This window comes from Mauremys reevesii, linkage group 24 (assembly GCF_016161935.1).
Source record: "Mauremys reevesii isolate NIE-2019 linkage group 24, ASM1616193v1, whole genome shotgun sequence".
In the NCBI taxonomy this organism is placed as follows: domain Eukaryota; kingdom Metazoa; phylum Chordata; order Testudines; family Geoemydidae; genus Mauremys; species Mauremys reevesii.
Genome location: NC_052646.1, coordinates 19081921 through 19094750, shown reverse-complemented (window position 1 = coordinate 19094750; position 12830 = coordinate 19081921). Strand labels below are relative to the sequence as shown.

The 12830-nt window shown below is 56.7% G+C and overlaps 1 protein-coding gene and 1 long non-coding RNA gene across 2 annotated transcripts in view; both read left to right on the top strand.

Moving 5' to 3' along the window:
* The first annotated feature begins 1876 nt into the window (after positions 1–1876).
* LOC120390224 (sialic acid-binding Ig-like lectin 10) overlaps positions 1877–12830 on the top strand; it is a 112035-nt gene continuing 101081 nt past the window's right edge. Inside the window, exon 1 of the mRNA XM_039512682.1 lies at positions 1877–2133. The gene's annotated coding sequence lies outside the window, so the exon portion shown is untranslated. The remainder of the gene's footprint in view (positions 2134–12830) is intronic.
* LOC120390233 lies at positions 2687–8749 on the top strand. The gene is made up of 3 exons (XR_005591040.1): positions 2687–2765; positions 8155–8304; positions 8627–8749. It is a non-coding gene; the product is annotated as an uncharacterized LOC120390233 (long non-coding RNA).

The following is a 12830-nucleotide window of genomic DNA, read 5'->3' as shown; positions in this document are numbered from 1 at the left end:
ATGATCTCAGCTTTGGGGCTCCAAGATTTCTTGAATCTCATTTTTTCTGGAGTCTGAACCTGGTAATTCCTAAGACCCAGGAAAACAGTGGCTGGGGATCCAAGCGGCTGCACCCCAGTGTTCAATGGGACCAGTTGTCACGGACTCCCAGGACTCGTGCTCTCTCTCGGCTCTGTACGGTCCCTGGGGGGAACCCCCTTCAGAGCGACAGCCCTTCTTGGGGGTCCGCTCTCTCCCGGGGGTTCAGCCCCTCCGCCTCCTTGAGCCGCACCTCTCTGAGTCTTCAGCACACCTGTCTCTCGCCCCCTCAAGGAGTCCACTCGATCTGGACCCCCGGGGCCTCCACTCCCAGAGGGAATAATGTCCCCCTGGTCTCTAGACCGCAGCGACTCTCAGCCAGCGTAAAACAGGAGGTTTATTGAACGTCTGAACCCAGCATAGGAAACTCTCAGGGCCACAGGCCTGGCCTCCCTCAGCACAGCACATGTAGGTCTCTGCAAGCTCCAGGTGGGCTCTGGCTGCTCTCTCTTCCTAGCCCAGAGACCCTTCCTTCCAGCTGGGCATCCAATGTCACCGTCAACCACGCCCCACCTCTGTCCTTTGCCTTCTGTCCCAGGTAGACAGGCTGCCTGGGTCTCCTCTCCTCCCAGTCTCTCCTGTCATCCGTCCTTTGTTCCCTTGTGGCTGGAACCATCTGGTGAGGTCACCGGGGTCCTCTCCCCGCAGCCCATTGTTCTCCCACTGGCCAGAACCGGCTGTGACTCCCGAGCTGGGCCTCCCAGTCACCAGGTCACCAGTTGCTTGACTGTCCATTCTCCAGGCCGTTCGCTGGCCCTCTGTAACAACAAACTCCCTCTCCCACCACCTCATTAAATCAGTAACAGCCAGGGAAACTGAGTGCCACCCCCTCTGCATGCCAACCATTACAAAAACAGAACAAACAACCCCGCTTCGTGACGCCTGCTCACCTGCTCTCAGCGGCTCTTGCTGTGCCCTGAACTGGGGCCGACCGGCTAGAGGTGGAACAAACTCACTGACTGGAAACTTCCTGTTGTGCAAGATCTGCTCAGCAACCAGCCTCCCAGCACAGCCACCAGTGCCCACACGCAGGGGGGCAGAGCTGACGTGCCACTGGCCTGGGGCAGAGTGGGCCAGGGTCTGGCTGACATGGGAGACTTGGGAGGCTCCCAAGCCCCTAATGGGAGCTGTGTTTCTTTTAGTTCTAGGTTTCTCCCAAACCTTTGTGTATTTCAACACTGGGCAAGGACTCCTTGTATAAACAGCCCCCGCGCCCCACCCCAGAGGCAGCCACATCTCAGCACTGGGGAGAGGTCCCTGTGTAAACAGCACCCAGGACAGATTCAGCTGCGTCTCAGCTCTTAAATCGAAGGACGGCGTCTATGGCAGGTGGTGGAATCCAGCTGCCTCTCCGGATACAGCCGATGACGTGGGTCCCATCACAAGGGAATCCCCAGACTCAGTGACCCGGGACCTGGGAGGCGTTTGAGGAACCGAGAGACAGAAAACAAACATCTGTGCTCAATGGACCAGCTCCGATCTGCTGGCGTCTCCCCTGCAGAGAGACCCTAGAGGGGAAGAACCCCGGGTCCCATTCCCACCTGCCAGAGCCAGCCAGTGCCCCACCCTGCTGAGAGACCCTAGAGAGAAAAGGCCCCATGCCCCATTCCCCTTACTCTCAGCCAGTTCCCTGCGGTGGGGCTGGAAGCCGACTGTCCATGGGAGCTGCCTGTATCTGGGACAATCTCCGTCTTGCATCGATGGCACCGAGATCTCCAGCCACTGGAACGGGGCTTCTGCAAGACGTTCTAGGGCCAGATTCACACGCTGACTTCCCCTTCCTGTCTTGAAATCTCGCATCTCACCCCAGCCCTCGCCCTGACACTCGCACCCGCTCCCTGCCAGGCAGGTCTCCTCACGCACCCGGCTCTTCTCACTGGAGTCGGGATTCACTAGCCATCCTAACCGGGCATCTGCTGTTCCAGTGCGCTGTTCCCAGCCGCCCCGCCCCAGAAACAGACGCATCTCAGCTCCGGGTGAGCAACCCCTGGGCAGTGTCGCTGTGTGGCTGTTCCCAGCCGCCCCACCCCAGAGACGGCGGCATCTCAGCTCGGGGTGAGTGATTAGCGTCTGCAGCATGTACAATACAGTACGAGGTGTCAGCTGCTAACGTTAAAATATTATTGTGTGACTGGAAAAAGCAGTAATAAAGGGACAGAGCTGGGACAGGAGGCTGGGAGCCCGGACTCCTGGGTTCCATCCATGGCTCTGGGAGGAGAGTGGTATCTAGTGGTCAGAGGAGGGGGCGAGGGTCTGGGAGCCCAGACTCCTGGGTTCTGTCCCTGGCTCTGGGAGGGGAGTGGTATCTAGTGGTCAGAGGAGGGAGCGAGGGTCTGGGAGCCAGGACTCCTGGGTTCTGTCACTGGCTCTGGGAGCAGAGTGAGACATAGAGGGGCTCAGAGCCCAGACTCCTGGGTTCTATTTCCAGCCCCATAAGCAATATGCAGCCTGCCCCTGTTGCAGGGAAGCCGCAGGCAGCCCCAGCCAGAGGGAGGGGAAGTCGGCAGAATGCTAGTGTTGGGGTTTCTGAGAGAGCATCTCCCCCCAATCTCCCTCCTGTCCTCACTCATTTCTGCTTTCATGTTCCTGTGCTTGCCGCTTTCCCAGGCTCTGAGTCACAAACCCTGGGGAACCCGGGCTGCAGGGTCGGAGAGCCAGGCGCTGGGACCCCCTCTGCAGGTCTAGGGGTGAGTGGAACTAGGGTGGGGGAGGGAGCTGGATGTTCTATGGAGATTGCGGTGCCCCTCAATCCCGACCTGCAGCCCCTTTGCTAACTCAGCTGTGGGCTCCCCACCCCCAGCTCTGCCACTGCCCCTCAAGCCCAAGTAGGATCCTGCCCTGGGGCTCCCCCAGCACGGGGAACACACTGGAGGCATCGGCTTAGGGGGCCACATACAGCAGGGGGTTCCCCAGATCTCATCTCTCAGCCTTCCCAAGAACACCTGAGGGCAGCAATGGGATGGTGGGAAATGGAACTGCCGGCAGTTTCCCCTTCCCCATGGGCGTGGTTTTGGGGGGCAAGGAGGGCAGGCATTGCAGAGGGGGCAGTTATAGATACCCCAGGGGGAGCACATACGTGCAAACTTCTCCCCCATTCTCCAGCTGCGCTCACCCCATTTCCCCTCCCCCATGGAGCAGTGTGGGGCACAGACCCCCTGGGGCTCCCAGACACTGCACAGGGGCAGGGAAGCCCCCCAGGGATGGGGATGGATCTCTCGGGGCCGGCCCCGCCCCTCCAGCCCAGGGCAGTGGGGTCCATCCCACCCTGCTCTGGCAGGGGATGGTGCATGGGCCATGGGGGATCCAGGCTGAGACCCGCCCAGCTCACTGCACCAGTGACCGGCCCCAAGGCTGCAGAACTCCAGCCTTGCCCAGAGGGGGTTCCCCCGTCTGATTGGCTGCCCTGCCCACTTGCCCCACCTCCTGGAGAAGGGCAGCCAATCAGGGGTGCTGCAGGAGGGAGGCAGCTCCCCCCTCAGGAGCTGAGAGGAATTTTTAGGTAGGGGAGGGAGAGGGGGGAGCGGCCTGTACCATTTTCTTGGGGGTGTGAGGAGCCATTGCACAGAAAGGGAATGGGGAGGAGGGGAGTGGCTCATACCATTTTAAAGGAAAAGGAGGGATGAGGAGTGAGTAGTCCACACCATTTTCATAGGGGAGGAGGGGAGAGGATAGAGTGGCCCATACCATTTTCACATGTGAGGAGTGGGGAGGAGGGAGTGGCCCATACTATTCTCAGAAGAGTGGGGAGGAGGGAGTGGCCAGTACCATTTTCATGGGAGGAGCAGGGTGGAGTGGGGGCAGTGGAGATAGCTGGGGGCAGGAAGTGCAATATTAGTGCCCCGCCCTGGTGACAGAGGGGGGAGCCGTCAGCTCTCTGAACTCCTCCCCCCCCCACCTCCCCGCTTGGGATGTTTTCCCCTCATCCGGGCCATCCGGCTCCACTGGGTCCCTGCAGAACGGGGCCACTCACCGCGCAGGGGCCACACCAGCTCCCGTGGGTAGGTGACGAGACAACGGGCCGCAAACAACAGGGTGTACAGAGACAAAGCACAAATCTGTGGATTTTAAAAGCCAATTTCCGGATTCTGAGAGCAAATCTCACCATTTTTAGCCAATCTCAGGATTCTTAGAGCAAACCTCAGGATTTATTAGCGAATTTCGAGGGCGGGCAGGGACTTGTCGTGTTCACATTAAATCTTGGGATTTTTTAGCAAATCCTAGAATCACAGACCCACAGAGTTAGAAGGGACCACAGGGGTCACCTAGTCCAACCCCTGCCAAGATGCAGGATTGTTTGGGTCTAACCCATCCCAGACAGAAGCTGTCCAGCCTCCTCTCAAAACGCTCCAGTGAAGGAGCTTCCACCACCTCCCTGGGCATCTGCTCCATTGTCCGACTGCTCTCACAGCTGGGGAGTTTTCCCTAAGATTTAATCTCAGTTGACTCTGCTGCAGTTTGAACCCGTTGCCCCTTGTCCTGCCCTCTGGGGTGAGAGAGAACAACTTTTCTCCAGCTTCTCTCTGGCAGCCTTTCAAGTATTTGAAAACCGCGATCATGTCCCCCTCGCCCAATCTCTTTATCAAACTACCCCTGCCCAGTTCCCTCAGGCTGTGCCCCCAGGGCTTCCATTCCATCTCTTTGATCATCTTTATCCCTCACCTCTGGATCCTTTCCAGTTTCTCTACATCCTTTCTATACATTGGTGACCAAAACTGGACACAGTCCCCAGCTGAGGCCTAACCAGCGCCGAGTAGAGCAGTACTTCCGCTGGACAACCCGCCACTGAGGAGCGTGGCCTCCGGACAACCAGCCACCGAAATGCCACCGCGAAGCGGCAATGCCAAGAAGCGCCGCCACCAAAATGCTGCTGCTTCTCGGCGGCATTTCGGCAGCTGGTCGTCCGGCGCCCGCCAGACTCTTCTGGGAACATGAATATGCTATTGCAACAGATAGGTTGGAGACCACTGCTATAACTGATCCCACAAGTCAGGGTCAGAGGGCTATACCTAGAGAGAGAGAGAGAGAGAGAGAGAGAGAGCTGGGTTCTCACCACTCCGTGAAGCTTGAATCGATCGGGGGTCCAGGTGGTGGTGGAGTGCTAGAGACAGGCTGAGGGTCTGGAGTGCTGGAGACAGGCAGAGCCCCCAGCACAATCAGTCAGGAAAAGATGAAGTCCCAAATGGAACTGATGCAGAGTTTGGATCCAGGCATCAGAGCACACTTGAGCCTGGATAGGGAGTTTTGTAGGGAAACAACAATGGTTCGAGGGAGAACACTAGATTTGTTGATGTGAAAACAAGGGAGATACCAACGTTGTTTTGTTCAGGCTAGACATGGGAACTGATCATTCCTGGCTTTGGGTGATGTTCCTTGGAGGGAGCTCACAATGCAATTAGGCAACTTCACTATTGTGGATACCAGTCAAGGATTCATTACTAGAATTGGTCTGATAACTGCTGAGCTGAGTGTGGGCAGGCGGGTTCATTAACATCTGGAGCAGAGATCCCCCATCATGCACTGCTTCCCAGCTTTTCTGGTCCCAGAGTTCCATGCAGTTCTTGCCTTGGAATCTCTGTTCTTCATTCTGTATGCTAATGGAGATGCTTCCTTGTCCCATCTCCGATGCAAATGACATTAGGGGAGTTTCCTTAATCCTGTCACCCTTGTCCCAAGGGTTTCGGTGCGTCTCCCACGGCCTTTTCATTGCTTTTTGTCAGTCTTTCTTCTGAAGCAGATTTGGTTCAAGCAGAGGTGTATGTTGGGGGCGTCTTTCATGAGTCAGACAGGCTGGGTACTGCACCCTGGTTCCCCAAGAACACAGAACTGCTAGTAACAACCTATTGTCCATGAATTTATCCAGTTCTTTTTTGAACCCTGTTATACTTTTGGCCTTCACAACATCCTCTGGCAAGGAGTTCCTCAGGTTGACTGTGTGTTGTGTGGAGAAATACTTCCTTTTGTTTGTTTAAACCTGCTGCCTATTAATTTCATTTGGGGTCTCCTAGTTCTTGTGTTATGGGAAGGAGTAAATAACACTTCCTTATTTACTTTCTCCACACCAGTCATGATTTTCTAGACCTATATCATATCCCTCCTTAGTTGTCTCTTTTCCAAGCTGAACAGTTCCAGTTTGATTAATCTCTGCTCATATGGAACCTGTTCCACACCCCTAATCATTTTTGTTGCCCGTTTCGGAACCTTTTCCAGTTCCAGTTTGAGATAGGGCCACCAGAACTGCACGCAGTATTGAAGATGTGGGCGTACCATGGATTTATATAGAGGCAATATGATATTTTTCTGTCTTATTATCTATCCCTTTTTTAATGATTCCCAACATTACATTCACCTTTTTGATGGCCGCTGCACATTGAGTGGGTGTTTTCAGAGAACTATCCACAGTGATTCCAAGATCTTTTTTTTTTTGAGTGATATCAGCTCATTTTATATGTCCAGTTAGGATTGTGTTTTCCAATGTGTATTACTTTGCATTTATTAACATTGAATTTCATCTGCCATTTTGTTGCCCAGCCACCCTTTGTGAGATCCCTTTGTAGCTCTTCACAGTTAGCTTTGAACTTAAATATCCTCAGTAGTTTTGTATCATCTGCAAATTTTATCACCTCACTGTTTACCTCTTTTTCCAGATCGTTTATGAACATGTTGAACAGCACTGGTCCCAGTACAGACCCCTGGGGGACACCACTATTCACCTCTCTCCACTGTGAAAATTAGCCATTTATTCCTGTCCTTTATCTCCTATCTTTTAACAGTTAGTGATCCAGGAGAGGCCCTTCCCACTTATCCCATGACAGCTCACTTTGCTTAAGAGCCTTTTCGAAGGGACCTTGTTAAAGGCTTTCTGAATATCTAAGTATATAGACTGGGTCACCCTTGTCCACATGCTGTGGACGCCCTCAAAAAATTCTAGTAGATTGGTGAGGTATGATTTCCCTCTACAAAAATCATTTGACTCTTTCCCAACAAATTGTGTTCATCTCTCCACCTGATCATTCTGTTCTTTACTGTCGTTTCAAACAGTTTTCCTGACATTGAAGTTAGGCTAAGTGGCCTCTAATTGCTGGGAGCCTTTTCTAAAAATTGGTATCACATTAGCGATCCTCCTGTCATCTGGTACAGAAGCTGATTTGAATGCTTCATTAAATACCACAATTAGTAGTTCTGCAATCTCACATTTGAGTTCCGTCAGAAGTCTTCTCCAGCTTACTTATGAGAATGGCATGTGGGACTTTGTCAAAAGCCTTGCTGAAGTCCAGGTATGTTATGTCCACCGCTTTCCCCCTGCCACCAACCAGTTACCTCGTCAAAGAAGGAAATAAAGCTGGTTTGGAAAGATTTGTTCTTGATAAATCCATGCTGGTGATCACCCCTTCGTCCTCACAAATTGAAGGTCTTATACATTGTTCTAGTAGCTTTCCAGGTGTCGAGGTCAGGCTGACTGGTCTATAGTTCCCTGGCTCCTCCTTTTCCCCCTTTTAAAATATAGCCACTCTGTTAGCCCTTCTCCTGTCTTCTATGACCTCTCCTGGCATCCATGAGTTTGCAAATATTATTGCCAGTGCCTCCAAGAATTCTTCGACTAATTCCTTTAGCCCCCTGGGTTGATCAGCATCCTGCACCACTGATTTGAATTCATTCAAATTTGTTGGAACATCTCTGACGTGTTCTTTACTTAGCCCGATCTGCAGCCTTTCCCCTTTGTTGTCCATGGTAACTTCACTGGTTGCCTGCTCACATGTTGTTTTTTGTGGGAAGTGAAGCAAAGCAGGCACTGAGCAGCGCTGCCTTCCAACCATCTTCTGTCACCAGCTCGGGATTTTCTGGCCGCTCTCATGATTCTTAGAGAAAAACTCGGGTTTTCTCTCCAATTTAAGGATTTTTTTAGCTCACGATCTGTTGGCACCGTCTGGTGATTTGGGGATTTGGGGAGGTCCCTGCACTTCTAGCAGCCCCAGATCAGCCCCCTGCAGAGCCCAGCAGCAGTGATGGTCCTCAAGGCAGATCTGTCCCTCCCTACAGCCTCCGCTTTCACACTTCCCATCCCCCATCTGTCTCTAGGTCTATCCCAGCCTGACGCCCCAGCCATGGGCAGAGCCCTGCCGCCACAGCAGGACACCAGGGAAGGGGAGCTCCCGGCTCAGGGCCCACCCTGGAGAGCAGGGGGTCCTGCCACGCTGAGGGTCCTGATCCTCGCCCTGCTCTGGAGGGGTAAGTAAGCAGCACCTGCAGCCCCAGTACATTAGGAAGACAGGTCTGTCCCAGGACTTGGAAGAGAGAGTGGCCAGAGTGGGAGGGGAGCCCAGTGCCCCAGTGTGGTGCTAGGGGGCGCCAAGCGACAGGGCGAGGGCAGGGAGCTTGATGAAGGGAGGGATGGAAATAAAGGGAGTGAGATTTGGTCAAAGACTCAGGGTTGGTTTCGCAGGGGGCTGCAGGTCAGGAGTGACAGGCACCGGCAGAGCTGGGGGGTGCAGTGCAGGGTTTGTCTCTGCTCTCTATGGGCCCCACTTCGATCCCTTCCTGTCCCCTGCAGGGTCCCTGTCCCAGAAGCCCAAATTTATCCTGATGGTGCCACAGTCGGTTTCGGTGCAGGAGGGTCTCTGCGTTCTCGTCCCCTGCAACTTCACGTACTCAGCCTCGTACAACACCGACAATTCCTGGGACTACAAACCCGACGCCCAGCTCTACGGATACTGGTACAAGGATCGGGCCAATGAGAGCCAAGATCCGCCCGTGGCCAGCAATGACCCCAGGCGGGGGGTGTCTCAGGAGACCCAGGGCCGGTTCCGGCTGGTGGGGGAACTGGTGAATGGCGACTGCTCCCTGCTAATCAGTGAAGTACAATGGAGGGACACAGGGAGATATTACTTCAGATTCGAGAAAGGGTCATTGAGATACAGTTACCTCTTCAATTCCGATGGCACTGACCCTATACTAACAATCTCCGTTCCAGGTAAGGGCAGCCGCAGTCACCGCTCAGCAGCCCCCCTGAGCCAGCCAGTTCCCGCCCTGGGGCCGGATCAGGGCCATGCCCCTAGAGAGGAAAGGCCCATGTCCCTGAGGGATCTCTCCCCTCTCCCCGTGTCTCAGGGCTGACGGAGGAGCCAGAAATCGAGATCTCGCCGGTGCAGGGGCTGCCAGGGACGCTGCTGGCCAGGGAACCAGTAACTGCAACCTGCACGGCCCCTGGGCGCTGCTCTGGGCCCCCTCCCCTTCCCTCCAGCTCCTCCCCCAACTCAGCCCTGTGCTGAGATCCCCACCCCCGACCAGGCACCCTCAGCCAATTCTATTCCAGCTGAGCTCACAGCGAGGGGCCATGTCTAGTCTCTGTGATCACTAGTGACTCCCCCGCCCGGTGCTGTCCAGCCCCCCTGATCCCCTGTGTCTGGTTTGTGTTACAGACCCACCCGGGCCCCCCAACATCACCGGGACCCTGACCAGGAACGGACGCCCCGGTGAGAGGCCGCGCTGCGAGCCCCAGGAATCAGCGAGCGCCTCCCAGTCACGCTCTGCCCGCGCTCAGGGCCAGGCCCCAGGCTCAGCTGAGCCAGGCTGGTCTGTGCCTGGAGGGGAGAGCCCGAGGAAGCCTCAGGACTGTAGGGGGGCGAGCGGGTCCGGTTTCCTCTGTTACCAGATCCCGGGGCAGCACTAGGGGGCGCTGGGCAGTGGGGAGGAGATGGGTTAGGGAGCGATCGCTGTGACGGAGACCTGCTGCCATGGCAAGGCACCGAGATTGTGCACCCACCCCAGAGGAGCCACGTCTCAGTGCCGGGCAAGCGGTCCCTGTATAAGCAGCCCCCATGTCCCACCACAGAGGTGGCTGCATCTTGGCTCCTTAGTGGGGGATCTCTGGGGGCACCAAACCCGCCTGCTCGTCTCTTCCAGTGCCAGATGCGTGGGGAGCCGAGGGCGACGTCATGTCTCTGGAGACCCAGGAGGGCGACTCCCTGAGCCTGAGCTGTGAGGCTGGGAGCAGAACCGAGACCACCCTGAGCTGGGCCAAGGGGAACGAGTCCCTGAGCCCCGGCCAGGGAGGGGCTGGGCACCTGGAGCTGCTGAATCTCAGCCCAGGGGATGCTGGGGAGTATCGGTGCTGGGCGAAGAATTCCTACGGGTCGGCCAGCCGGGCCCTGGGTGTGCACGTGCAGAGTAAGGAGTTAGGGGGTGCCAGGCCACAGGGAGGGGCCTCAGTGGAGGGTGCTGGGCTGCAGGGGAAGGCGGCGGCCTTGTTGGGGGCAGTGGGCTGCAGGGAGCAAGGCAGGGGCCAATAGAGGCACTGGGCTTCAGGGGGCGGGCTGGGGATCCATGACGAGTGCTGGGCTGCGGGGATGGGTGGAGGTTCATTGAGGGGTGCTGGGCTACGGATCAGGGGGTCAGTGGGGGGCTCTCTCCAATCTAATATGTTGCCGTGGGTATTTCAGCTCTAGAGAGGACGCTGCAAATCACTGTCTCCAGAGCTAACAGGAGCGACCCCCAGCTATTCCAAGGTATCGCTAGGGGGTGGGGAGTGGGGCATGGGGCCTTTCCCCTCTAGGGTGCGCTGGCCCCGATCCAGCCCCGGGCAGGGACTGGCTGGCTCAGGGTGCGAGTGGCTCCGTGTTATTTCTATTCTCAGATCCCAGCACCCTGGTGGCGAATGGCTCACAGCTCTCGGCCCAGGAGGGCGACTCCCTGCGGTTCCTCTGCTCCGTCGCCAGCAGCCCCCCCGCTGCACTGGGCTGCCAGGTTGACATTCCACAGTGGAGAGAGGCATAGGTAGAACTGGTGCTTCTGGCTCACACAAGGAGCTTATACTACCAAGTACAGATATCTGTCCCCAGCCTCTCTCCTTTCAATGGGTTTTGGAACCCATGTCCCTTGTCTAGCAAGTGATATTTAGTTGATAATGCAACCCTCTATCATAAGACAGTTTTGTAGTTCCTCATTTACTTAATCAGGGTGATAACATTTAGTTCCTCCTGCCCCAATAACAATGAAATTGGGGATCCCACTGCTGTGAAAATAACCATCCCAGGCTGCTGTTTAGTATGCTAAGTGGGGTGGGAGTGCCAATGCAAATAACTGAAATGCCAATGCAAACACTTGAAACTTCTTTCCGCACTCCCCATAATTTACCACCAGATGTCAGGGTGGGGCTCATCCTGACTCTGCTTACATCGGCAAGGCACTGAGATTGTGCACCCACCCCAGAGGAGCCATGTCTCAGCGCCGGGCAAGCGGTCCCTGTATAAACAGCCCCCATGTCCCATCACAGAGGTGGCTGCATCTTGGCTCCTTAGTGGGAGATCTCTGGGGGCACCAAACCCGCCTGCTTGTCTCTTGCAGTGCCAGATGCGTGGGGAGCTGAGGGCGACGTCGTGTCTCTGGAGACCCAGGAGGGCGACTCCCTGAGCCTGAGCTGTGAGGCTGGGGGCACAACCGAGACCACCCTGAGCTGGGCCAAGGGGAACGAGTCCCTGAGCCCCGGCCAGGGAGGGGCCGAGCACCTGGAGCTGCCGAATCTCAGCCCAGGGGACGCTGGGGAGTATCGGTGCTGGGCGAAGAATTCCTACGGGTCGGCCAGCCGGGCCCTGCGTGTGCACGTGCAGAGTAAGGAGTTAGGGGGTGCCAGGCCACAGGGAGGGGCCTCAGTGGAGGGTGCTGGGCTGCAGGGGAAGGCGGAGGCCCTGTTGTGGGCAGTGGGCTGCAGGGAGCAAGGCAGGGGCCAGTAGGGGGCGCTGGGCTGCAGGGGGCGGGCTGGGGATCCATGAGGGGTGCTGGGCCATGGGGAGGGGAGGGGTTCATTGGTGGGTGCTGGGCTGCGGATCAGGGGGTCAGTGCGGGGCTCTCTCCAATCTAATACGTTGCTGTGGGTATTTCAGCTCTAGAGAGGACTCTGCAAGTCACCGTCTCCAGTGCTAACAGGAGCAACCCCCAGTTATTCCAAGGTATCACTAGGGGGTGGGGAGTGGGGCACAGGGCCTTTCCCCTCTAGGGGACGCCGGCCCCGATCCGGTCCCTGGGCAGGGACTGGCTGGCTCAGGGTGCGAGTGGCTCCATGTTATTTCTATTCCCAGATCCCAGCACCCTGGTGGCGAATGGCTCACAGCTCTCGGCCCGGGAGGGCGACTCCCTGCGGTTCCTCTGCTCCGTCGCCAGCAGCCCCCCCGCTGCACTGGGCTGGGTGAGGGGGGGCCGAGCCGTCGACGGTTCCCGCCCCACGGGGGAGAATCAGCTGCGGCTGGAGCTGCCCAACGTGACGGCCGAGGACGGGGGGCTGTACGGGTGCTGGGCCCGGAACAAGGAGAGCTCTGCCCAGGGGACGTTCCAGCTGCTCGTCGAGTGTGAGTGGGGTTAACCCCTGGGACGCTGACACTGGAAAGTAGCAGTGTTAATCCGTGGGACTCCTCGCCACTGAGTACTAGCAGGTGTCACAGGTGCCTGGCCCCTTTAAACAGAGACAGAGCCAATGCCCCAATGCCATAGTTAATTAGCTGCTTCAGGGGCAGCCCCAAGGGGGGCAGCTGAGGCTTGAACGGACTCCTGGGCTGTCTACAAGGGCCGTGAGCGCCCAGGCTGAGGGCAGAGAAGCAGGTGGGTTGGTGTGAAGTGTAGCTGGCCGAGGATGGGGCCAGATCAGTGCCCAGGGACCGGCCAAAGAGACACCCCAGGGCAGAATAACCCGCGGCACTCCCTGCCACTAGATATTAGCACGTTAATCTATGGGACTCACTGCCCCTGGGTTTCTCTCTCTGACT